The following is a 25867-nucleotide window of genomic DNA, read 5'->3' on the forward strand; positions in this document are numbered from 1 at the left end:
GCATCATCACATTTGGATTTTCCATATAAATCAAAAAGTCTAGTTCAAATGAGATGAGCACTCTCCAGAGGTGGTTGTCCATTGAAGATTGCCTCATCTTGAACCTCTACACTCAATGTACTCAAAATAATATTAATAGCTTGAGAATTGAGTTGCACGCATATCTCTTCTTCTTTTGATAAATTTTTGTAGTAGCTCCAATCAACTATAGAAAGAAGTATGCTTGCATCCAGAATATGCTCAACAAGAGGACTAATGTCTCTAAAAGCATTGAGTACAGGTATTGACCAAGGTAGAAAGTTTGGACCATCATTTTGGAGAAGCACCGGCTCCAACTCGATAGGCGTCGACATCCTTTTCTCACGGCGGTGAAGCTTTAGGTGAGAACCTCGGCTCTGATACCAATTGAAAGGACCTAGGATGCCGCCTAGAGGGGAGTGAATAGGCATTTCTAAAAATTAACACCTTTAAATGCGGAAACGATTAGTAAAGGGAGTTTCCAAAATGGAAACTCCAAATAAAGAGTAGTACCACCCCTCACAAGTTAGCCACAAAGTATACAAGGTATAAAGAATATATCTAGAAGCTATAACCCTACAACACAAAGTTAGAACAGAGAATGAATATCGGACGTGTCCGGTATGCACGTGTTCTGCAGAACAGCCTGACACAGTGATCAATACCGGACGTGTCTGGTACACACGATTTTTGTAAAGCAGCCCTAAACTTGGTCCTTTTGATTTTTATCTTCTAGCCAAACTGCAGGTACCTACCAGAGATGACAATAAACATAGAGAACTTGCACAAGAACTGGAGCAACACAAATATCAAAAGAAATGTGAATTGAGACACGATATTTGTTTTATTGAAGTTCGGACTCGTTCAAGTCCTACTCTCCGTTGAGGGGGCTACGGGCGACCCAGCGAAGGTCAGCCCTGGAGGGTACCATGAAGGTCATTCTATCTGGAGTCTTTTCCAACTCCTTTTCCTCCTTCCACTAGTTGATTTCGAGGCGGCAGAATCGACCGTTACAAACTTTTCGAGGCACACCACAATCTCTCAGGTGCTCTCCGGCGAAGCCTAACCATCTAGGACCGAAGAGTCCAAGAGTAACAAATGCAAATCATGAGATTGACAATATGCACAGGTGCTCAAGTGGTTGGATTGCTCTCTTTTTGAATTTCTCTCAACCCACAATTTGATTTGGCAAATTTGATCAATCACTCACTAAGAGATGGTTGGGAGAGTTGGCAAGGCTAAAAAATGTATGTGTGTATCAGCAGAATCAGCAGCCTCCAAAGGTGGAGGCTTGGGGGGTATTTATAGCCCCCTTAGAAAAACTAGCCGTTGCCATACCGGACACGTCCGGTATGCTCCGGTATGACTTATACTGTCCCAACGGTAACTAAGTTACATTGACAAAGTGAGGCATTGGAACTCCTGATGAATGCCAGAACACCTGACCATCGGAACTCCTGACCCTCAGCATATTTGAAAACCATGTAATTGAGTTAAAGTATGTGAGGTGTCGGAACTCCCGACTCATGTCGGAACTTCTGACCGTCGGAACTCCTGACTTACGTCGGAACTCCCGACTCTCAAGGCATTTGAAAACTAGCTGTTAGCCTCTGGTTGTCCATACCGAACACGTCCGGTATGACCACCACAGTGAACTCTCTAAGTCAGTTAAAGCACGAGATGTCAGAACTCCCGACCATTGCCAGAACTCCGGATGAACCAACCCAAGAACAACAATTTTACCATTGCTGGGCAAATACCGAACACGTCTGGTATGAATACCGGACACGTCCGGTATTGCCAGACCAGCAAGAAATCAGTTAGCTCTTTTGTCTCTCAAATACTCAAAACTCACATGGGTTGGCTTAAGCACTTACGAAACATTATCTATCAACATGATGCATCCCTCTTAATAGTACGGCATACCTATTAAACTCAAGATTAAAGGAAAAACGAATTTATACCGCTTGAGTTGACCTCTTTTGAATTAATGCCGTCTCTTTCAATCTTCATCAAGTAAGGGTGGCAACATGTTGATATTTATCTTTTTCACTTTACCATAGACATCTTGAGCACGTGATTTGATTCCATTCATCAAATATGAATAACTCCAAATGCATCAAGTCACTTCGAACACTTTTGTCCAATATAGATTTGATCCTCCACATCAATATGACCATCGTAGCTTGATTAGTACCTCAACTAAATGCAAGTACTTCCTTCTTCACCCTAGCTAGGTTCTTCGGCCACCAAGCCGTCACTTGCCCTTCACCCTTGCTTAGTACCTCAAAGCCTTTCCTTGCTATCTTCACCATCTCAAGCCATCAAGTCACATCTTGTGTTGAATCATCCATTCATTTGTATTGTTGTCCTTTTCATTTCAATTTAGCAAGCTTCAAATATGAGACCATTCCATATGCAATCCCTCATGTCTCATTAATTAATTCTTATGAGCTTGCTTTCACACAGTACATGGAAATCCCACAATAAATAAGCCTTTGCATGAATTCCATTTGCATTGTTGTCTTGTGCTCGAGCTAGATTGTTTATACAACAACACATCATTTTGGCTTTCATTAAGTACCTATGAGATAACCTATTACCTGTCCACACTTAGCAAATGGGTTAGACCTTTAATCATGTTGTTATTCAACCATCCAAAACCCACTAAAGGGCTAGATGCACTTTCACATGGTTCTCTTGCTCTTTGGCCAAGGCCTCACGCAAGGATTCCACCTCACTTCTCTCTAATGCAAGAGCTTCTTTGCTAGCAATATAGACATCCTCTTGTTGAATAAGAGTCTCTTCTCTAGATTCTAGCTTAGCTTGGACACTCTCTAAATCCTCTATTAGCTTAGTGATGAATAATTTGGTCTTTCCATCCAAATTTTTAGTTATTATGTTTATTTCTTCATCACTAGATTCATCACCACTAGAGCTATTACTAATGTCACTACTAGAGATATCAATAGGAGGTGGAGGAGATTTGGCCTTTGATTTGGATTTTACCTTCTCACGCTTTGCTATAAGACAAATGTGAGGGGAGTAGTAGTCATCATCGGACATGTCATTGAAGAGCCTTGGTGTAAGGAATGACTTTTGAATAGCAATAGTTGCAACCTTCTCATCCTCTTCACTTGTGCTCTCTTTAGTTGAGTCCCATTCATGCCCAACGTGAGCCTCTCCCATGTACTTCTTGCTCTTCTACGATCGGCCTTCTCCTCTTTCTTGTCCTTCTTGTATTTGTTGTCCTTGATCTCATATGGACACTTGGCAATGAAGTGGCCGGTGCTTCCACAATTGTAGCATGTCCTCTTTTTCTTGTTTGGAAAGCTTCTCTTCACTACCTTGTAGCCTTGCTTCTTTCGCCCCTTGTGATACCTCTTCATAAAGAGAGCAACATCATCAACTTTCTCATATTGATCATCATCATTTTCACTTTCACTTGAAGATGATGTGGTCTCTACTCTTTCTTGAACTTGCTTGCTTGCTTTGATCTTGCTAGTTGAAGCTTGTTGGTTGATCTTGAACTTGCTTATAGAGCCTTGCTTGCTCGATTTGTTGGCCTTGAGAGCTACATCTTTGATCTTGATGCCCTCTAGCTTTGCTTCCAATTCTACAAGTTTCTTCCTCTCATTTGCTTCTTCTCTTTGCATGTCAAAGGTCAAGATCCTCCCAAGTACATCATTTGGTGTGAAGTACTTAAATTTCTTCTTGTCTCTAATTAGAGTGACTACGGTCTCATTTCTAGGTGAACAAGCTTCCAACATAATCTTAACAACTTTGTGATTATCTAGCTCATCACAGTCATAGCCTCTAATCTTGCCCACCATTGTCATCAACCTATCAAACACCTCTTGTGGCCCCTCTCCATCCAAAATTACAAACCAGTTGAGCTTTGATATCAACAAGTCAATTCTTGCCTTTCTCACTTTGTCAGCCCTTTCATGTGCTAGGTGCAAAGTGTCCCATATTTGCTTGGCAACATCAACTCTAATCACACTATTGTACTCAACACCATCCAAGGCACTAAGCAACACACTTGTGGCTTGACCATTGAGGTGAATGATTCTCATCTCTTCTAGTGTTGGGTTCTTGGGATCAATCGGTGGCTTAAATCCATTGCAAACAATCTCCCAAATGCTAGGGTGAAGACCTATAAGATAGGCTCTCATCAAGTGCTTTCACTTGGCAAAGTTAGTCCCATTGAAATGGGGTAACTTGCCCATGGGCACATTGATCAAAGACCTCCGATCATGGTTAGTCATAGGAATAGAAGAGTAGTTAAAGGATATAATGGCATATTTGTTGTTGTTGGCCTTGCCCTTTCCTTTCTTCTCCTTCTTGTTCCCCTTCGACACTGGGTATGACTCGTCATCATCTCCATCTTCGTAACTACCTGATATGCTTGATGATGCACTTGTTGCCTTCTCTTCTTCTTCCATCTTCTTCCTAGCTTCTCTTCTTTTTCCTCTTGCTTCTCTCTTGAGCCTTCTTTCTTCTATCCTTTGCTTCGTCTCCTCTAATAGCTACTTGTAGCATATGGTTTTAAAGACAACCAGATATACACCATATGTGTGCCTAGGAATTCAATTCACACATATAGTTACAAATGAAGGGGTAATATCAAAGACAATGCCTTAAATACATAGCGCCCAAATATTTGTTACAAAAGACATAGTCTTACTTTATAGTGTGTACTATAACTCTATTCTTCTAGTGAAGCCTCCAACACCACAGGAATCATCAATTTGTTGATCACAAGCCTAACACCTCTTGGAAAACTCCACTGAAGAACCTCCAGCTGGTACCCATCCAGGATTTTGCCAAAGTGTTGAAATAAAACAAGCGTAAGCTACTACCACTATTGATGCGACATTTATTTTGGTTCATTTGTCTACCCACCCCATGCGATACCCTACACAATAGAAAAAGAAACTGCCATCCCTACGATCCCGTCCTGCTTTGAAGGAAACAAATCGATCACCTGAGGCCACATGCATGGAAGAAAACAATAATCATGCATGAAAGGAAACAATCATGCATGGAAGGAAACAATAATCATGCATGGAAGGAAACAATCATGCAGGGAAGGAAATAATAATGTTTTACTCTTTTTTCAAATAGTGGTCTTCATTTTGGAGCCCTTCATGCAGTTTAATAATGGCTGGGGAGCTAGGCTTGCGAGAACTTACTCTTAATTGGGTTGCGAGCTAGGGACGTAGCACTTCAATGGGTGTCTTGGTTGAGTTCTACAATTGCCAAAAATTGATGGTGCTGATAAGATTGACAATCCTGTAACTCTACAGTACCTTTCTTTTTTTTCAAAAAAAGGAGGGCAAATGCTACTTATGGTCGAATCCATATTCTTTTTGTTGTTTTGATTTGATGCCCACTACCCGCATCCCTCATGTTAACTTTTAGACGTGTTTGTAAAGAATCAAAAGGAGTTGGCCTAATGCCAATCTTTCTTCTGGTCTTTTTAATTCTTTATATTTATACTACGTAGTGTGCCCATGCATTGCTATGGGATAACTAACAATTTATACTAAAAACACATGGATCGCACAATAAGATAACAATACTACAAAAATTAAATACCAACATTAAAGTGGCATTTAATCCAAAAAGCAAAGTTTATGAATTTAACACAGTCACGGAGTGCGCGGCGCCACAAGCTCACAAACTCTACTTTATAGACCTTTTCGTGATGCGACTAAGATAATGTTTTATATTGGCAGGAAGAAATCTCTGATATCCATTTCTTTTATTGTAATCCATTTATCTGGACAATGTTTGAGGTGAGGGCACGGTTACAGTTTTTAGTAGCTTTGCGATATTGTCCGAAGCTATGAGATGATTGATGTCTTGCAATGATCCTTTCATTAATTTAGTTTTCTATCTATGTTTAATTGTTTATTCAGTCTATTTTATAGGCACGCCGGTAGATGATGGATGACAAAATTCAAGCATCCATAATTTATCTCTTTGACTTTGAGCTTGAGTTTTATTTTTATTTTTAATTGATATATTGTCCTTTTGTTTTTACCGTAGCGTTAGCACGGGCATGCATGAAAAACGAAGATGTCTTTACACTATAGAAATCTTTCAAGAAGATCATGCATAGATTATTCTTGTATTGAATATTATATATATACAATCACCTAAATATTCTAATTAAACTACAAAATTTTGAATTAGGATACGAGGTAAGACACGCAAACAGATATTTCAAAACTACCTGTAGAGTCCAAAGAACTTAATAAATAAATCCTTCTGGTGGCAATGCAAATTCTCTCTAATCTTTCATTTGGTGTAGTTAGTGTTATCATAGTACCCGCATGCATTCATGGGAAATAAATCATGGACAGAATGTGGACAGAACATGGACACTTTTTGTGTGCGATATTCCAACATGGGTCCATCGTCCTGCCAATATCCTTGAGGCAGATCACATAAAGAATGAGAGTCCCTCTATGAGATTGCTCACAAGAGACTCAAACTTATATCTGATCATGGTAATGTTGAATTGCTTTGCATCAAAAGCATCGGCAATGATAAACGCGGACATAGGTTTTAGTATGCATAGTGGAGGAAAACTCAACCTTGGCCTTCTCAGCAGCTTTTCTGAGCCTTTGTAGTGCTAACTTGTCCTTACTCAGATAGTCAAGAGGTGCACCATAAAATTATACATCACTCAGAAAAGTGTCACCATTGGTTGCCTTGACCTAAAAAATGTGTCAAAACTAAGAATTACAACACCTAATTCAATATCTTGGAATAGACACTCAAGTGGATACCTTATTCTACAAATATGTCTGTGTGGAATAATCCTAAAGCCACACATATTTATACGGTGGGTATAACATACTTTGTTTTAAAATTTTATGAGAGATTTTTTAAGACACACAGTATTATCCATGTGACAAGCACTAATATTTACATATATAGTCGAAGCTATGTGTACAGGATTATATGGAGATGTAGCGAAACTTATTCATGGATTTATTGGCGCATGAAAGAAATAGATATCGGAGAATTCTTTCTGCCGATATAAAATATTATCTTAGCCATATCATGAAAAATTCTATACATTAGAGTTTGTGAGCCTACGACGCCGCGCTCTCCGTTACTGTGTTAATTTCACGAACTTTGATTTTTGAATTAAATGTCACTTTAACATCGGTATTTAATTTAACAATATTGTTATCTTATCGTGCGATCCGTGTGTTTTTATTATAAAAGATTTAGTTGTCCCGCAGCAACGCACAGGCACGCTACCTAGTGAAGGGTAATATCAAAGACAATGACTTAAATACATAGTGCACAAATATTTATTACAAAAGACATAGTCTTACTTTACAGTGTGTACTATAACTCTTTTCTTCTAGTGAAGCCTCCAACACCACAGGAATCATCAACTGGTTGATCACAAGCCTAACACCTCTTGGAAAACTCCACTGAAGAATCTCCAACTGGTACCCATCCAGGATTTTGCCAAAGTGTTGAAATAAAACAAGCATAAGCTATTACCGCTTAGCAAGCATAACATGAGGGGATGTAGGCTCAAAAGGCTTGACATGGCTGAACTGCAGTAAGCACTTTTAGTTGGTCATATTTTATTATTAATCATAAGTTGCTAAGTTATGCTTAGGCTTGCGAATATGAATAATTAGAGATATCAGCAATTTTAATCATAACCCAAACCATCCAAGTAACCAACTATTTAGTAAGGATCCAGGCCGCTCGTGTCCGTGAGCACGACTGATATACCAATTTTACACTTTGCAGAGGTTGTATACTTTCACCATGAGTCGTGTTGCCCATATGCCCGGGTTAATTACTCCCAAAACATTTCCAAGGTGAGCAGGTGGGGTACACTACGAAGCTTTGCCCTAGTCATTCTAATAAGGAGCAGCCGCTAAGGATTCCATCCCCCAAGTGTTATGAAGTCATCTCCAAAAATGGCACTAATACTCATAGCATAGTACACACCCTAGGGATGAGGCCCATACCTAGCCTGGTATGCCCCTCTTGCCCTTTCGGTAAACTGCTACAAACTAGAAAGAGCAAGGTATTGGACTAAGACCAGAGCCATGTGGTCCTTATGGTTGTACTATAAGTCCTGGGTTGTCACTTAAAGATAAGTCCTTATGGCGAGAAACTAGAGCACCATAAGAAAAGGCCTAATGGTCTAGCCCCCTTGCTCTAACCACACAGGCATCCATACATACATGCATAGCAAACATAGGCTATAGATTAGAATAGTACATCAATCAGCATAAAATCAAGATGAAAAGTTTGTAAAACGAATCTACGTCTTGCTACGATCACACAGACGCGAAGATCACAAAAATCGGAGCAAAAACGAAGAAGTTATGAATTAAACTAGATTTCCTTTAGTAAAATAATAGATTAAATCTAACCTCAAATTTGAAAAGTTGAAAGCAAGCTTAATAGTAGTATGAACATGCAGATTACTCAATTATGAACCTAATGCAAGTTGAACGGGTCAAATCAGAGTAAAAACAAAGATACTACGCATAAAATAAGATCAATGACAATTCTGTAAATATTTTGAAATCAATTTCGTATTAAAAATAATTAAAAACCGAATTAAAACAGTCCTGTGTATCGGGCGTCGTTTTTCAAAAACTGCAGGGGCTAAAACTGAAAATCTAGGGGCATATGTTGAATTATTTTCAACAGAGGGTGGACTGCGGGTTGATTATCCAAAAACAGAGGTTCTCTTTAGCAAATAAGCCAGCCAATTCGGTATCTTCTAATCTAGGCCGTTGATCTCAGATCGGACGGTGCAGATCAAATCGGGGCACAGGGTCACCGGAGCGGCGCTGTGCGCGGCGGCGCCATGGCCGGGGAGCAGAGGAGCTCACCGGAGTTCATCGTTCTCGATGTTATGGACATCATAGGTCAAAAAGAAAGCACGGGGAGAAAGAGAAAGACACGGTGAACTCACCAAGGGCTCTTTCGAGGTCAAAGACAAGACCACGATGTCTGGCAGTGTGGCAAAGCGGATGGCAAGCTCTGGTGATAGTGCGTGGATGAAATTAGAGCATGAGGGGGCAAAATACGGTCCCTGGAGTTACCGGCCGATCTGAGTCGTTGGGTCGAATCTGGATGGCCTAGATTAGATCGGGGAGAGAGGTGAGAGAGAGAAGCAGCCAACGGTGATCCTGGTAGTGGCACCATGTACGGCGGTGAGCACCTCACCAGGGCAACTAGAGAAAAGGCCTACGGCCTCGGTTTTGCACGGGTAAGGCAGGGGGCGAATGAGGGGATGATGGTGAGCTCACCTAGAGTATTCTCGATGGCAAAGAAGGCACGAAAATGACATAGGGCACGGCGAATGAGGACCTTGAGCTCAACGGCGGGGGCTAGGGTTTCACAGCGGTAGTGGAGCTTGAGGTGAGGGCAGTGCGTGCGACTTGGGTGGATGCGGGTGGCACGGCGCTTAGCTTTTTTGGGGCAGGAAGGCATGGAGCGCAAGGCCAGATGATGGTACGGGGCGGCGATGGACTCTTGGCGGTGGAGCAGACTCTAGGTCAGCGATGTGAGGTAGAAGATGGCTCTAACATGTGGGTCCAGGGTGGCAGTGACTCCAGGGTTGGCCTGCTCCGCTCTTCCTCTTCCCACGGCCCGCTCCCTTTTCCCTTTCCTCCATAGGCCTAGCTCTTTCTTTCCCGCGCCTCCGCTGATGGGCTGACCCAGTAGGCTACATTGTCCATGCCTCCTCTCTCCATAAAAGAGCATCAAGATGGCATAACAAAAGGATGAGAAAGAAAGGGTGCAATTTAGGAAACAAAAAGCTCATGAACACTCAAGCTGCGAGGCTAGTCGAATAAGAAAAACTTCAAGAAAAAGGGAAAGACCATCACGAGTCACTTACTCTTTGTCACATGGTGTCATCACGCTCCAATGACAAAGGTAACATCCTAAGGTAAATGGTCATTACTTAAAAGGCTTTTCCTATGTACATAAATAAGAAACAAAACATGTTTGGGTTACAACTCCATCACTTAATCCAACCTAACTCAACATGTTCTTTAAGCTTGTTCCTAGCACCACTTTCTTGATCTCATAGTTTTAACCAAATGAGCTAAAACATTGCACATCCTATCTTTGGAAGATGATAGTCATAATCAAGTAAAGATGGATACATTATGCACAGATAGACAATCCTTCCATGAGTTAAGCAATTCAACCCTTTTAGCCAAATGTACTTAAATGCTATATTTGTACTCAATCTCCTAATCTTATCACCCATGTTGTAATTGAACAAAGCACATAAACATCAACTTCATCATATTCAACTTCATCTTATTTAGGCTAGGAAAACTTCCACATATATGTTGCTTGCTTTTGCAATAAGTTTTGTTAACCCTTATGAGAGATTTGTCATGCTCTTAAAATCAAGATCACGTACACACCACCTAGATATGCACTACTCCTACACTAGGGGTAGGCGCAAAAACATGCCTTCCATATAGATCCACCCAAAAAAATGTTTTACTCCTACACTAGGAGTGAATACAAAAATATGTTTGATAGGTTTTCCATCCACTCAAAATAAATGCTCTAAAGTTCTTGTTGATTCTCTCTTAAAGTTTTGTTGTAGAAAAAAGACATGGACTACAAAAGTTATTCATAAAAAAAGAGAGAGAAAAGAAGAGAGTTGAGAAAAAATGGACAAGTGTCCGAGATATCTAAAACAATGGGCACTTAGATGCCCGTCTAAAAAATAAAGAGATGAATAAGATAGCCCCTGTTCTCTTGCAAAATTATTTCCAAGTTTCAAAAGAGCGATAAGTTTTCAAGGAGCAAAGTAGACTTAGGTTAGCCACCATATATATCCACCATTTATCCACACGCATGCACATCTTGATTTGATTATATGACTCAACTCTCTTTGGATTCGTTGTTTGACTTTACAATATATGCATTGCAAGTATGCCGTAGTTTTCTCCCTACACATATACTCCACATAAGCTTTAGTTGTAGTTAGAGAAAAGGCATAATATCATTGTTGCCTTTGTAAGGATCCACAAATATCACATATATTGAGAGACATGAGAGTGTCATACAAAGGAATCTCTGAGTTTTATTTTGAAAACATATAAAAACTCTAGAACAATGGTGAAACAAAGAACTTGAGACATAGTGCTTGAATTAATCGTTATGTCTTTTAATTGCTCAAGACCTAAGTGAAGGCTAAGAATCCCCTTGGTTGAAGGTAATATGGGTAAGTTTGAAAGTTAGATTAGTTTATTCTAATTCAGAGGAGATTTTTTAATTGAACGCATGTGTCTTTTGAAGCGTAAAAGCATTATAGCAACTCCTGATCCATTGCGGAGTTTAGCTTTGCTCAAGGACTGGCAAAGGTCAAGCATGGGGGAGCTTCTTGATTTCATGACCTGCATTTATAATTTCACTAACACCAATTATAAACCATCAACATAACCAGCATTTATATTTAATTTCATCACCAAACATAGGTATAGGGGTTTAAACTAATGAATTCTACGAGCTTTGGTGATTTCATGACTACAGGAAGATTTATCCAAAAAATAGCTCTTGGGAACAATGTCATACACTCCGAACAAGCAAACTGATGACAACAAGTGATTCAACCTGTGGAAACTACAAAAGAAAACTCTAGAAGGTTCTCAAAGACACCACGCCGAAGCTTTGGGCCAAACGGCCATGAAAGTGGGCCATCCGGTCCAGCCCATAGACTGGTTGGCCTGCCACAGAGCCCGCACGCCCTTCGCTGCCTCGTACTCATTCCTAAGATCTACACCATTGTTTTTAAGGTAGTTTTAGGTCGGTTTATGCTACGGTGATCGAGGGAGTTGATGTGATCAATGATGTGGTGATTCATTGCCCCCTACTCCACCTTGATTCCTTGCCCCCTACTCCACCTTAGCCTATATATAGCAACCCCTACCCTCTCCCTAGAGCCATCCTGATACCCTAATTCATATTCTGCTCATCAGGATCAGAGCCAGCTATTAATAGAAGATTAGTCATCCATAGGATCTAGTCTTATAAATAATAGTGAGATAGAGTGTGAGGGAAGAGTTTGGAGGAAGTGCCGACCTGTCGGTGCACTCTACGGCTTGTACCCTGGCGGAATCAAGTTCTACTTGAGCTTGCTTCTGAGGATTCTCTAGTAATCGATTTCTAATTCAAGTAAGCATCGTGTTTATATTGTTCATCAGGTTCATAACTCTTTGAGTGCTTTAATCTATAGAACGCTCTAGGTTAAAGTAGTAATTTTAGGTGTAAGTGTGGTGCTTAGACCGGGTTACTTGTGAATATACCCTATATTCTGGATCGATGGTAGCTCGCGAGGGTGACTCTTATAGCCTCATTGAATCCTTTGTAGTCCACCTCCTATTTATAGGCCTAGCAGGATTTAGTTACTATAGGAAACATACTATGCTTGTGTTTCCCTTAGTAATATCCATAGTTGAACAATAGCAGACATAGCTTACCAAAGTTAAACTAGAAGACCTTTGTGATCTCCTCTATACTCCTATTATCTTAAGTCTTGTTGCTACTCTGGGTTAAGTTAGACGTAGTTACTCTCATACGTTTCCCTGTGGATACGATACTTAGAATACTTCCGGGTGAAAGCTATAACAGTATCCATGTGCTTGCAAATTTATCTGTGTGCGTTAAATATACCAACGCTATTCTACCTTTCTAAAGAATGCTTCCAAATGAGCTATATGCTCTTTGTAGGACTTTGAGAAATCTAATAAGTCATCAATATAAACTAATATGAATTCTTGATTTTTATTGAAAATATTTTGCATTTTTCTTTGAAATAAAGTAGGGGCATTTTTTAATCCTAAGGGCATTACTAGCCATTCAAAATGACCTTGAGGACATGTGAAAGCAGTGCATTCTATTGATTCTTCTGCCTATTTTACTTGCCAAAACCCAGCTTTTAAATCAAATTTTGAGAAATAATTACTTCCTTGTATTCTATTTAACCATTCTTGCTTATTTGGGATATTATAACCATCATCTATGGTATTATCATTTAGTCTTTTATAATTAATAACCATTCTTGACTTTCCTCTTGCTATTTTAGCATGATTTCTAACTATAAATGCAGCTAATCTATGAGGACTTCGGCTTTCTCTTATAGCTCCTAATTTTAGTAATTCTTCGATATGCGTCTTAAATTCTTCTATGTCTTTAGGTGTTGCTTTGTAACACCCTAAAATTTGCATCATTTCAAAATAGGTGAAATTGATTTAATTGTGCATTTTGTGAGCATTCAAACTTAGGGAAATAAAAAAAATTATGAAGTTAAAATCAACTATAGGGCTAGATACATGTTGATGCATTCATGCTATGCACTCTTAGTTTTGTGATGATTGGTTTTGACCAAAATTGAAAAGGATTTCAAAATCTTTTGAAAATGGATTTGGAAAATCCATTTAGAAAAAAAGGAAATTCTTTTCCCTCTCCCTCTTTTCCCTCCATTCTGGCCTGTTGGCCCAGTTCTTGGCCTGACCAGCCTTCGCCCTTCCCCTTTCCCATAGGCCCACGCGCGCGCCCTTCCCTTCTTGGGCCGGCCCAACCGCCACCTAGGCCTCCAACCTTCTGCCTTGGCTCGCTGACACACTGGGCCCACCTGTCGGGGATCATCCCCAACCTCCTACTGAAATCAGGCGGATGTCGCCCTTATCCAGCCACCGTCGCACTCGAGATTCTCGGGGTCATTGGCCCTTCCCCCATGCCCTCGCCTCTATAAATGGGGAGCCAAGGTGCCGCCCCCTGCTATCCTAGTGCCAGTCACCATCGCCCAGAACCGAGCTCACAGCCGCCACAACCCTAGCTCACACCGCTAGGCTCGAGCCTCGATGTTCCGCCGCCTCACCGCCATCCCTGATCCATCTCCTCCTATGTTTTTTCTGTGGTGAGAATCCTCGCTTCCCCCTCTTTCATTTGTCTTCTTTCCCGTCTCGAATCGTGGCCTTTAGGGCCGTTTATACGCGCGCCTACGAGCTCTTCTTGCCGTCGGCCATGGCTACCGCAGCGCTGGCCTTCTTCCCCGATAGCGTTAAACCCCAGGACGAGTTTGCCTTCACCCCTGCTCTCTCCTTGTGCCTTTGGTTCACTCCATAGTGGTCCTTAGGGCCTTAACCGGTAAACTCCGGTGAGGTTTCACCGCCGATCATGGACCCCCACCGCGCTGGTCACTGTTTCGACGGTGCTCACCTCTCTCTTCCCTCCAAGATCTAATATGAACCGTCCATCTTAGATCTAATGGCCCAGAGCGCCCCGTACCCCTTTGCGGTGGTAATTTTCTTAAAGGGCCCCTTGGCTTTTCACTATTTACGCCCACGGTCCTCGGCCTGACTAAAAACCTCTAGCACCCGGTTTTAAGAACAAAACTAGATACACACCATATGTGAGCCTAGAAAGTAAAATCTTATATATAGCTACAAATAAGGGTAATATCAATAGACAATGCTCAATATATAACGTACTTAGTATAAAGAATATAACCTTAGATAGCAGACAGCGGAAAGACTACTCCAACCTTTGGGTGAAAACTCCAATTCCACAGGGACAACTGACTGGTTGATCATAAGCCTAATTCCTCTAAACTCTAGCAATCTAGTACCCATTAGTGATTTTTCCAAAGATTTAAAAAGTAAAGGAAGCGTAAGTACATGTCGTACTCAACAAATAAAACATGGGGTTCATGAGGCTCAAAAGGCTGACACTGGTTTAACTGCGATTAGCTTTTAATGAGTCATCTTTCAGCAATTGGGTGGCAACAAGTTTATCCACATGCCCATATAAATTCACCACGCTTGTACGAGAGAGTGTCAGTGGGTATCCCTTCATAAATTCACCACGCTTGTCAATAGGTGGTGCTTGATGTGGGTTGTTCAACACATTCTAAGCAATAGTCTATAATAACTGAGTCTGCATCATCAAAGCTTGCTCTATAGATAGGGGATTAGGTGGTGATGGCTTAGAATTGGTAGGACTCCTTCGATCATCATGCGAAGCACTTCTCCTGGTAGCAACCATCACAGAGATAATTGATGCTTCCAAAGGAATAACTAGAACGTATGAAACTTCATCTTGCAAATTCTTCAACTTGGCTACCCCCTTAAGAAAAGATGAACAAGGGGACACAAAAAGAATAGCTTGCACCTTCTTCCAGATAAGCTAACTAGTATCAAAATGTTCTGACATCCTAATGATACTCTCATGTATGGCAAGAACAAGAAATCTGAAATTCCTCGCAAGCAGAAAAACAGCAGTGCAGAAAAACAACTATAACTCTCATTCTATTAATCTAATTAAGTTGTAGTTTATACCGTTGGAAAGCTTATCAAATCTTCAACAACTTCATTATAGAACACTTTTCCAAATTCTATATTTCATGTAGTTGAAAGTAGTGCACAACAAAAATTGCTCTAGATTTTAGACAGCATGGTTGCACCGTTTTGTGATTTTCATAACTCCATAACCAAAATAGCTATCAGGGTGATTCTTGTGGTCAGAGAAAGATATTGAAGTCTACTATTGTCCATAATTTTCTCATGATTTTTGATTGTCCAAAATCAGAGATATAAGCCAAAGAGTGTAGGCTGTTCCGAAAAGACATGATAGAGAAAATAGAAGAAAACCATAACCCAACTTTTTATTCCATTAATCCTTATATCTTAGGCCTATAAACTAAATGAAATTGTGGGAACACCCAACAATATCATTCCAATCATTACAAAGATTCAAAACAAGCATAAGCATAATGACAAATCAACAAAGCAATAAAGGTGCACAACTCAATCATTGACTCAACTTGCGATACTATCGTTTTTATTACATAAAGGGGCAGAAATTCCTATTCCTTAACTAAGGTGTGGCTACGAGGGCATCTAGGGTAGCATCCCTTGCATGATAGTGAGGGAAACACATCTTCCACTTTGTTGATCTTAGATAGTCCGTCATGACTCCTTCATTCATCATCCTCATCAAATGCTTCTTTCAGGTTGGGCATCACTAACACTTACTAGTGGCAGTTCTGTAGTGATCTGACTCTGGCCACTCCCATGGTATATTTGTTGATTCTTATGTGGGCAAAATTTAGCATAATGTCCTTCTTGTTGGCAATGATAACACATGATCTTAGCTAGATCTTTTGTGATGTCATACTCCACAGAATTATTGCTTAGTGTGTTGTCGGCTTGCTGACTCTAAAGGTTCATCTTTGTTTGACTGGACCGCTTCCTAGCTCGCTTGATCCTTTAGGGTTGAAACTCCTTATAGTTGATCATCCACCCATCTATGCATACCTCATGTGGAAAGAGTGGGGTAATCTTAGCTTGAGAAACTTCTGACTCTTTAGAGTCTGAGTTTATCTGACCATAGATTGGAGCTGGATGTAACAATGTAGTAGAACTCGAATGTTGATTGCTTCCCAATTCTGTCTCTGGTGAGACCACCTTCCTCTTCATATCCACATTAGCTTTACAACTCGGTTTCATCTTGACTTCCCTCTTATTAAACTTGTTCTGAAGACAGGGAAAACCATAATGCTTGCAACATTGACATTGATACTGACTTCCGAGCGTATTACTACAAGCACCTTCATTGGACTTCATTTTCTTCCAAGCTTCTGCCACCTGTCTCTTCACTGGGCCCTTTGGTATGTTGGTTTGACCCTATAGCAAGCACTATTGAGAACTCCCATGTTGTGTCATTCCTTCTAATACTTGTTGTTGCATAGCTAAAAGCTTCTCCTTGTTAAATGCAATCAAGGACAACATAGCCTAGTCCTCCTGACTTTTGGTGCCAATGGTCTCCTCATTATGACCCATCTATTTAGATGAAGAGAGAGGATTAAGAATAGAGACAAGGTTTTCATAACAGAATAGAGGCCGAAGTGAGCATAACCTTTAGAAAATAATAAGGGTAGGGAGGAAGCAAGAAGTAAGCATAGATGAAAGCATACTAGAACGTCCAGTTCTAACTCGGCTTGCGTCCTACAGTCAGCATTGCTCTGATACCACTTTGTAGCACCTGGTTTTAAGAACAAAACCAAATACACACCATATATGAGCCCAGGAACTCAAATCTCACATATAGATATAAATAAGGGTAATATCAATAGACAATGCTCAATATATAATGTACTTAATATAAAGAATATAACCTTAGATAGTAGACAGCTTTAATCTTCAACGTCCTTCTTCTTCTTCTTCTTGATCGCCACGTATATCTCACCCACCGGATGTAATCATAGAACACCACACAAACATCCATACACATACATGCAAAGCATACAATTACATCTTTATTAGAATAATACACCAATCATAGAAAAATAAGTAAAAGAGTTTGAAACACGATTCTACGTATCACTAAGAAAACACAGTCGCGAGAGGCACGCTAATTGGAGCTACGGTTTGAAAGAAACAGCTACCGAAAGATCTACTCATAAGAGAAAATATAAACCTATAAGCTTTATGTGTTTTAACTATATAAAAACTTATATAAATTAAATTAGGTCAAATTTAGATTTGAATTATAAAACTAAAGTAAAATAAATCATATCTTATTTATAAAATCTAGTTGCATAATATTTATTCAAATTAGATTTTAAACAATGAAATTCTAGAAATAGTGACATGATAAACATGGTTACTAATGCATAGATCTCATTGTAATGAATCTAGCGCAACTTGAACAGGTCAAATCAGAGCTAAAACATAGAAGATATGAATTAAACAGGATTTCCTTTAATAAAATAATAGATTAAATCTAACCTCAAATTTATAAGTTCAAAACATATCTAACAGAAGTATGAACATGTAGATTATATAATTACAAACCTAACGCAAGTTGAACGGGTCAAATCAAAGTTAAAATGGAGTAAATATGGCCTAATGAAGATAGTGGCAATTTTGTAAATATTTTGAAATCAATTTTGTATTAAAAATAATTAAAAATTGAATTAAAACAGTCTTGTACACCGGGTGTCATTTTTGAAAAACTACAGGGGCTAAAACAAAAAATCTAGGGACATATGTTGAATTATCTTCAACAAAGGGTGGATTGTGGGTTGATTTAAGTAAAACAGAGGGTCTCTTTAGCAAAATTACCGCGCAGTCAGCGCGGTCGCTGGCATGGCACACATGTTTTAACAAGTGGTGGTCTTTGAGAGCTTGGTCCATGGTGAACCGCTGACATGGCCTACTAATGCAGATGGTGCGCTTGGTCCATACTGTGCTGTGCACCGGAGACGAACCGATACGCAACGATCAAATCCGGGCTGTCGGTGGAGAGATGGACGGTTGTGGGCTTACGGGGAGAGATGGTCGCTGGGGCAGCGCTCTGGCATGGTGGCGTGCCATGGACGGCAGCGAGGAAGTGACCAGCGACACTTAGGTTCCTAACCTAGACGTCCATAGGCTATGGGAAAGAGTCAGGATGGCAGAGGAGGCTACGACGGACTCATTTATGAAGTCGTCGAGGTCTCTAGGGCACTGGAGAGGGCTGTGATGATGGAGAGGCAACACGGGAGTGGCGGCGCATCTTCGATGAGAACTAAGATGCGATGGAGGACAGTAGAAACCTCAATGAAGTTTCATAGAGGTATCTTACCTTTCTGCAAAGCTCGGAAGACATCCAATTGATGACGGCGGGCTTTGGAACGATGGCGCGGTAGCGGCGAAAAGCAGCGTGAGGGTTACGGCATGTGGCGAGGGCTTGAGTGAGGGCGGCTGGAGGCTCCAAGGTTCAGAAGACGCGATGCATGCTCGGTATTTAACGGACCAAAGCCGTGGGGCGCACGTCATCGGAAGGAGTCATGGCGGCGGCGACCGCGGACTCAGCGATGGAGTCATGGCCGGCTTGGACACAAGCTAGAGGAAGGAGACAGTCACTTACATGGGTGGTCCACTTATCAGCGAGCGAAATAGTTCGGGGCCAGTGGCCAGAGTTGGCGCGAGAGGGAGGTAGGTGCGTGGGCGCTGCTGTCTGGGCTGGGGTGAAAGACTGGGCCGCACGGGAGAAAAAGAAAAGGATGGGGAGGAGCAGGCCTTCGGGCCAGATTGCGGTAGAAAATAATTTTCCATTTTCCAAACCTTTTCTATTTTCCTTTTTCAATCCAAATTCAAATATGATCCAATTCAAATTCAAATATAGTTTCAAATGTACTTTTCAATTCCAATAAAAATGAGCAATTTTAGTAAGCTTCCAAAAATATATTTTACAACCCTTTTTAAACTCTTTTATTTTTCCAATTCTCTTTTTCTTTCTTTTCTTTTACTTCGAAGCCATTTTTAAATTATTTCCAAAAATAATTCAAACCATTTTCAAATTTATAAAACATTTTGAATTCATTTTGAATTTTGGATTCAACCACTCATTACAATAGATCAAATGCACCGGTATGTATGCACATCCATGTCGCTACTCCTTATGATGAATTTTAATTTAATTAAAATATTCTTTTTCCTATATTTCATGAGCACAAAATATAAAATTAAATCAATTTATATCTTTTTCGAAAAGAACCAATTTTAGGGTGTTACAATTCTACCCCCTTAAGATGAATCTCGTCCTCGAGATTCGGACGATGGTGATCAAAGCGATATAGATTCTCCATCTTCTTGATAAGGATCACACTTTCCTTTATATACCTATTGACCTTACTCCAAGTAACTCGCTAAACTGATTCCAAGATTCTGAAAGGTAGTCCAAATAATACTTAGGTAACTCCAATCACTAGGTCACCTTTCCTTTTAAGTCCATAATTATTAGACCTCTTTCTTCATATGTTCGTCTTCCAACAGAGCTGGACAAATCTCTTGGTCAGAAGGAGATTCTTCAACCAATCTTTAGAATATTAAGGATTCTGGTTAAGTTGCTCAAACCTGGAATACAATTCTTAGTCCTTGGTGTCACCCGAACCTTCTTAGCACAATTCTTCGTTACTAAGGGCATCGGCCATGACTCTGCTTCTCAAAGTAATAGCACTTTTCCAAGTCGTAAAACCTTGATTGCTTCAATCCAACAATGATGTCACAAACTCATAATCAACTTAGTGAAAATGTCCATTAGATTCTTGTGACCCACCTAGATGTCACTTTTACGTCCAAGAAGATAGTACTTCCATGCTTTACAATGGATAACCCCACATCTTGACAAGATGCATCATAGTAGACATAAAGCTCTTGTCCACCAATGTATTAAAATCAGGATACACAACAGTCATCAACTACAATTGAACTCCATCATTAAGTCCTTTCAAAAAGTGTTTCTATTTCTTAGCATCATTATCCACTTCTTCAGGAGCATAGCGCGACAACTGAGTGAACACGTCATGATACTCACACAGAGTCATAGATCCTTGCTTGAGAGCCCAAAACTTATCTGGCTTGAGTTCAACCACACCTATGGGAATGTGGTATGACCTGAAGCTCTCGCTAAACTCCTTTCAGGTGATCTGTCCAATGTTGTTGGGACATCCATACTGGTAAGACTCCCACCAGTCTTGTGCGGCGCCCTGGAGTTGGTCAGATGCAAAAAGCACCTTCTCATGGTCATCACACTAAGCTATGTCCAATTATTGCTCCACAGCTCTAAGCTAGTCATCCGCTTCTAGTGGTTCGCTTGTACGAGAGAGTGTCAGTGGGTATCCCTTCATAAATTCACCACGCTTGTCAATAGGTGGTGCTTGATGTGGGTTGTTCAACACATTCTAAGCAATAGTCTATAATAACTAAGTTTGCATCATCAAAGCTTGCTCTATAGATAGGGGATTAGGTGGTGATGGCTTAGAATTGGTAGGACTCCTTTGATCATCATGCGAAGCACTTCTCTTGGTAGCAACCATCACAGAGATAATTGATGCTTCCAAATGAATAACTAGAACGTATGAAACTTCATCTTGCAAATTCTTCAACTTGGCTACCCCCCTTAAGAAAAGATGAACAAGGGGACACAAAAAGAATAGCTTGCACCTTCTTCTAGATAAGCTAACTAGTATCAAAACGTTCTGACATCCCAATGATACTCTCGTGTATGGCAAAAACAAGAAATCTAAAATTCCTTGCGAGCAGAAAAACAGTAGTGTAATAAAACAACTATAACTCTCATTCTATTAATCTAATTAAGTTGTAGTTTATACCGTTGGAAAGCTTATCAAATCTTCCACAACTTCATTATAGAACACTTTTCCAAATTCTATATTTCATGTAGTTGAAAGTAGTGCACAACAAAAATTGCTCTAGATTTTAGACAGCTTGGTTGCACTGTTTTGTGATTTTCATAACTCCATAACCAAAATAGCTATCAGGGTGATTCTTATGGTCAGAGAAAGATATTGGAGTCTACTATTGTCCATAATTTTCTCATGATTTCTCATCATCCAAAATCAGAGATATAAGCCAAAGAGTGTAGGCTGTTCCAAAAAGACATGATAGAGAAAAAAGAAGAAAACCATAACCCAACTTTTTATTCCATTAATCCTTATATCTTAGGCCAATAAACTAAATGAAATTGTGGGAACACCCAACAATATCATTGCAATCATTACAAAGATTCAAAACAAGCATAAGCATAATGACAAATCAACAAAGCAATAAAGGTGCACAACTCAATCATTGACTCAACTTGCGATACTATCGTTTTTATTACATAAAGGGGCAGAAACTCCTATTCCTTAACTAAGGTGTGGCTACGAGGGCATCTAGGGTAGCATCCCTTGCATGATAGTGAGGGAAACACATCTTCCACTTTGTTGATCTTAGATAGTCCATCATGACTCCTTCATTCGTCATCCTCATCAAATGCTTCTTTCAGGTTGGGCATCACTAACACTTACTAGTGGCAATTCTGTAGTGATCTGACTCTGGCCACTCCCATGGTGTATTTGTTGATTCTTATGTGGGCAAAATTTAGCATAATGTCCTTCTTGTTGGCAACGATAACACATGATCTTAGCTAGATCTTTTGTGATGTCATACTCCACAGAATTATTGCTTAGTGTGTTGTTGGCTTGCTGACTCTGAAGGTTCATCTTTGTTTGACTGGACTGCTTCCTAGCTTGCTTGGTCCTTTAGGGTTGAAACTCCTTATAGTTGATCGTCCACCCATCTATGCATACCTCATGTGGAAAGAGTGGGGTAATCTTAGCTTGAGAAACTTCTGACTCTTTAGAGTCTGAGTTTATCTGACCATAGATTGGAGCTAGATGTAACAATGTAGTAGAACTCGAATGTTGATTGCTTCCCAATTCTGTCTCTGGTGAGACCACCTTCCTCTTCATATCCACATTAGCTTTACAACTCGGGTTCATCTTGACTTCCCTCTTATTAAACTTGTTCTGAAGACAGGGAAAACCATAATGCTTGCAACATTGACATTGATACTGACTTCCAAGCGTATTACTACCAGCACCTTCATTGGACTTCATTTTCTTCCAAGCTTCTGCCACCTGTCTCTTCACTAGGCCCTTTGGTATGTTGGTTTGACCCTATAGCAAGCACTATTGAGAACTCCCATGTTGTGTCATTCCTTCTAATACTTGTTGTTGCATAGCTAAAAGCTTCTCCTTATCAAATGCAATCAAGGACAACATAGCCTAGTCCTCCTGACTTTTGGTGCCAATGGTCTCCTCATTATGACCCATCTATTTAGATGAAGAGAGAGGATTGAGAATAGAGACAAGGTTTTCATAACAGAACAGCGGCCAAAGTGAGCATAACCTTTAGAAAATAACAAGGGTAGGGAGGAAGCAAGAAGTAAGCATAGATGAAAGCATACTAGAACATCCAGTTCTAACTAGGCTTGCGTCCTACAGTCAGCATTGCTCTGATACCACTTTGTAGCACCTAGTTTTAATAACAAAACCAAATACACACCATATATGAGCCTAGGAAGTCAAATCTCGTATATAGCTACAAATAAGGGTAATATCAATAGACAATGCTCAATATATAATGTACTTAGTATAAAGAATATAACCTTAGATAGTAGACAGCTTTAATCTTCAACGTCCTTCTTCTTCTTGATCGCCACGTATATCTCACCCATCGGATGTAATCATAGAACACCACACAAACATCCATACACATACATGCATAGCATATAATTACATCTTTATTAGAATAATACACCAATCATAGAAAAATAAGTAAAAGAGTTTGAAACACGATTCTACGTATCGCTAAGAAAACATAGTCGCGAGAGGCACGCTAATCGGAGCTACGGTTTGAAAGAAACAGCTACCGAAAGATCTACTCATAAGAGAAAATATAAACCTATAAGCTTTATGTGTTTTAACTATATAAAAACTTATATAAATTAAATTAAGTCAAATTTAGATTTGAATTATAAAACTAAAGTAAAACAAATCATATCTTATTTATAAAATCCAAGTTGCATAATATTCATTCAAATTAGAGTTTCGACCATGAAATTCTAGAAATAGTGACATGATAAACATGGTTACTAATGTGTAGATCTCATTGTAATGAATCTAGCGCAACTTGAACAGGTCAAATCAAAGCTAAAACGTAGAAGATATGAATTAAACAAGATTTCCTTTAATAAAATAATAGATTAAATCTAACCTCAAATTTTATAAGTTGAAAACATATCTAACAAAAGTATGAACATGTAGATTATGGAATTACAAACCTAACGCAAGTTGAACGGGTCAAATCGGAGTTAAAACAGAGTAAATATGGCCTAATGAAGATAGTGGCAATTTTGTAAATATTTTGAAATCAATTTCATATTAAAAATAATTAAAAACTAAATTAAAATAGTCATGTGGACCTGGCGTCGTTTTAGGAAAACTACAGGGGCTAAAACTGAAAATCTAGGGCATATGTTGAATTATCTTCAACAGAGGGTAGACTGCGGGATGATTTAAGTAAAACTGAGGGTCTCTTTAGCAAAATGTCCACGTAGTCAGCGCGGTAGCTGGCGTGGCGCACATGTTTTGACAGGTGGTGGTCTCTGAGTGGCTGGTCTATGGTGAACCACTGACGTGGCCTGCTGATGTGGATGGTGCGCTTGGTCCATACTGTGTTGTGCACCGGAGACGAACCGGTAAGCAACGATCTAATCCGGGCCGTCGGTGGAGAGATGGACTGCTGCGGGCTCATGGGGAGAGATGGTCACTAGGGCAGCGCTCTGGCACGGCGACGCGCCATGGACGGTGGTGAGGAAGTCACCGGCGACACTCAGGTTCCTAACCTAGATGCCCATAGGCTATGGGAAAGGGTCGGGATGGCAGAGGAGGCTACGCCGGACTCATTTATGAAGTCATCGAGGTCTCTAGGGCACTGGAGAGGGCTATCACGATGGCGTGGTGGGACGGGACCAGCGGCGCATCTTCGATGAGCACTAAGATGCGATGGAGGACAGTAGAAACCTTAATGAAGGTTCGTAGAGGTATCTTACCCTTCTATGAAGCTCGGAAGACATCCAATTAATGATGGCGAGCTTTGGAACGACGGCGCGGTGGCGGCGGAAAGCGGTGCTAGAGTTGCGGCACGCGGTGAGGGCTTGAACGAGGGCAGCTAGAGGCTCCAAGTTTCAGAAGAGGCGGCACATGCTCGATATTTAAGGGATGGAGGCTATGGGGCGCACACCATAGGAAGGAGTCATGGTGGCAGTGAACGCGGACACGGCGACGGAGTCATGGCCGGCTCGGACACAAGCCAGAGAAAGGAGACGGCACTGACATGGGTGGCCCACTTGTTAGCGAGCGAAGGAGTGCAGGGCCAGCGGCCAGAGACGGCGTGAGAAGGAGGCAGGTGCGTGGGCACTGCTAGCTGGGCCTAGGTGGAAGACTGGGCCACGCGGGAGAGAGGGAAGCAGGCCGATGTGAAGCTGGGCCGCGAGAGAAAAAGAAAAGGATCGGGAGGAGCAGTCCTTTGGGCCAGATTGTGGTAGAAATAATTTTTCCATTTTCCAAACTATTCCATTTTCCTTTTTCAATCCAAATTCAAATATGATCTGATTCAAATTCAAATATACTTTCAAATGTACTTTTCAATTCCAATAAAAATGAGCAATTTTAGTAAGCTTCCAAAAATATATTTTACAACCCTTTTTAAACTCTTTTATTTTTCTAATTCTATTTTTATTTCTTTTCTTTTACTTCAAAGCCATTTTTAATTTATTTCCAAAAGCAATTCAAACCATTTTCAAATTTACGAAAACATTTTGAATTCATTTTAAATTTTGGATTCAACCACTCATTGCAATAGATCAAATGCACCGGCATGTATGCACATCCATGTTGCTACTCCTTATGATGAATTTTAATTTAATAAAAAATATTTCTTTTCCTATATTTCCTGAGCACAAAATACAAAATTAAATCAATTTATATCTTTTTTAAAAAGAGCAAATTTTATGGTGTTACAAAACCCAAATTTTGATTTATTTTAATTCGTTTAAGTTCACGTTATTTACAGAATTGCCACCCAGTTCATATTTCCATCATAACTTATTTGTTTTAGATCCGATTTGATCCGTTCAAATTGTGTTAGGTTCGTAGTTACGTAATCTATATGTTTATGGTATTGTTAATCATGTTTTCCACTTTTAGAATTTGTGGTTAGATTTAATCTATTAAACTATTATAGGAAATCTTGTTTAACTCATAACTTTCATGTTTTAGATCCGATTTTCATGATGTTCACATCTGTGTGTCTATAGTGAGATGTAGATTCGTTTTATAAACCTTTTATCTTGTTTTATCACTATTGGTGTACTATTCTAATCTATAGTCTTTGTTTGCTATGCATGATTGCTCGTGGATGCT

Source organism: Miscanthus floridulus, chromosome 14, assembly GCF_019320115.1.
Source record: "Miscanthus floridulus cultivar M001 chromosome 14, ASM1932011v1, whole genome shotgun sequence".
NCBI lineage: Eukaryota > Viridiplantae > Streptophyta > Magnoliopsida > Poales > Poaceae > Miscanthus > Miscanthus floridulus.